Source organism: Carassius auratus, chromosome 37, assembly GCF_003368295.1.
Source record: "Carassius auratus strain Wakin chromosome 37, ASM336829v1, whole genome shotgun sequence".
NCBI classification, from domain to species: Eukaryota; Metazoa; Chordata; class Actinopteri; order Cypriniformes; family Cyprinidae; genus Carassius; species Carassius auratus.
In genome coordinates, this window is record NC_039279.1 from 2,628,650 (window position 1) to 2,629,975 (window position 1,326).

Consider the following 1,326-nt stretch of genomic DNA (forward strand, 5'->3'; position numbering starts at 1 on the left):
GCTCAGTCTCTCTGAACATAAACGTGATTCACAGCCACAGTCCTCACAGGACGATCAAAACAAGTCCAGCAGAACATCCAGAGAGCTGATTGCGTTTGGAAATGGCTTCAACAAAAGTCTCTCTTTGGAATCAGATGGGCTCTTAGTTTGGACTCACTCCCAGTTCAGAATATAAACAGAGTTTTTCACATTTATTCACAATCACAAGAGAAAATGAGGCCTGCTTTGAAAGCCAAGGTTTTAAAGGACTCCTATCATGGAGAACAGGTTCTGAAATACTCTGCAATCATGTAGATGTCTTGTGGTGTTTGATTGGGAATCACGTACCTTCTTCTTCTGTCGATTTCACTGAGTAATAAAAGACAGTTTTACATGCAACCTTAACCCTTTTAATGCATTCGGCTCTGTTTTGACCCAAAAGAGTGCACCATCAAAATGCACATCATTTATTTATTAGTAAAATGATCTTTCTGTGAGGTTTTATTAGTGTCAGAAACTTTTCCTCATAACCTCTCACACTTTTGAGACTGTATTTTGTTGATGAACATTAATATGTTTCCTATTGATGAACCATTTCTGCAGGAAAACTGTTTCATTTATGCTCTTTATTAGAAATAAATATGTAGGTTTCATAAATTTAGACCATTTGTTATTTATTTAAACTCCATTCACTCTAATAGAACCAAAACTATTTGTGTGTGTGTATGTATTTCTGATTTCTGAATGATACAGCATAATCAACAATATTGACAAAAAATATTTTGCATTATATTTTTTCTGGTGTGGTTTATTTGTAACTTGCACTTTTAAATAATTTCTCAAGGTTTAGTTAATAAAAATGGGGTAAATGCAGTAATATTTCATTAAGGAGAAATTGCTGATCAGATTAACTCAATATTAAAATGATGACTGTTTAATAGAATAACGATTCATTGTATCCAAACGGACGGAGAATGTGAAATCAGTACAGTGATTCTGAGTGCATTCTAAGGGTTAATTCTGCTTGTGTGAAATCACTAGTCAAACAGGAGTTAACTAGCAGAAGCTGGTCAAACTGAGCTGTTACCTTCATGTTTTGGCCAAAGATGAATCTTCATCGCACACTTTCATCCACCCAATGAGTAAATTGATAAAAGTTTATGATCATAAGCCATTATCTCCATGCATTCTCATTCAGACAGCATCACATCTGCAGGATGATGTTTCCGTGATCGTAAGCACATCCTCACCTACAAGCATCAATAAATAATCGCTTTATTAGTCAAAATCATGCAGGTCTTTGAGTTCCCTTTACAGATCACACACAGTTATATGCGCACAACTCTA

The 1,326-nt window shown here is 35.1% G+C and overlaps 1 protein-coding gene across 1 annotated transcript in view; it reads right to left on the bottom strand.

The window, feature by feature from the left end:
• Positions 1 to 1,237: 1,237 nt before the first annotated feature.
• LOC113055893 (ryanodine receptor 2-like) overlaps positions 1,238 to 1,326 on the bottom strand; it is a 49,244-nt gene continuing 49,155 nt past the window's right edge. The window contains 1 exon segment of the mRNA XM_026222271.1: positions 1,238 to 1,326. This exon segment is cut by the window's right edge and continues 1,030 nt beyond it. The gene's annotated coding sequence lies outside the window, so the exon portion shown is untranslated.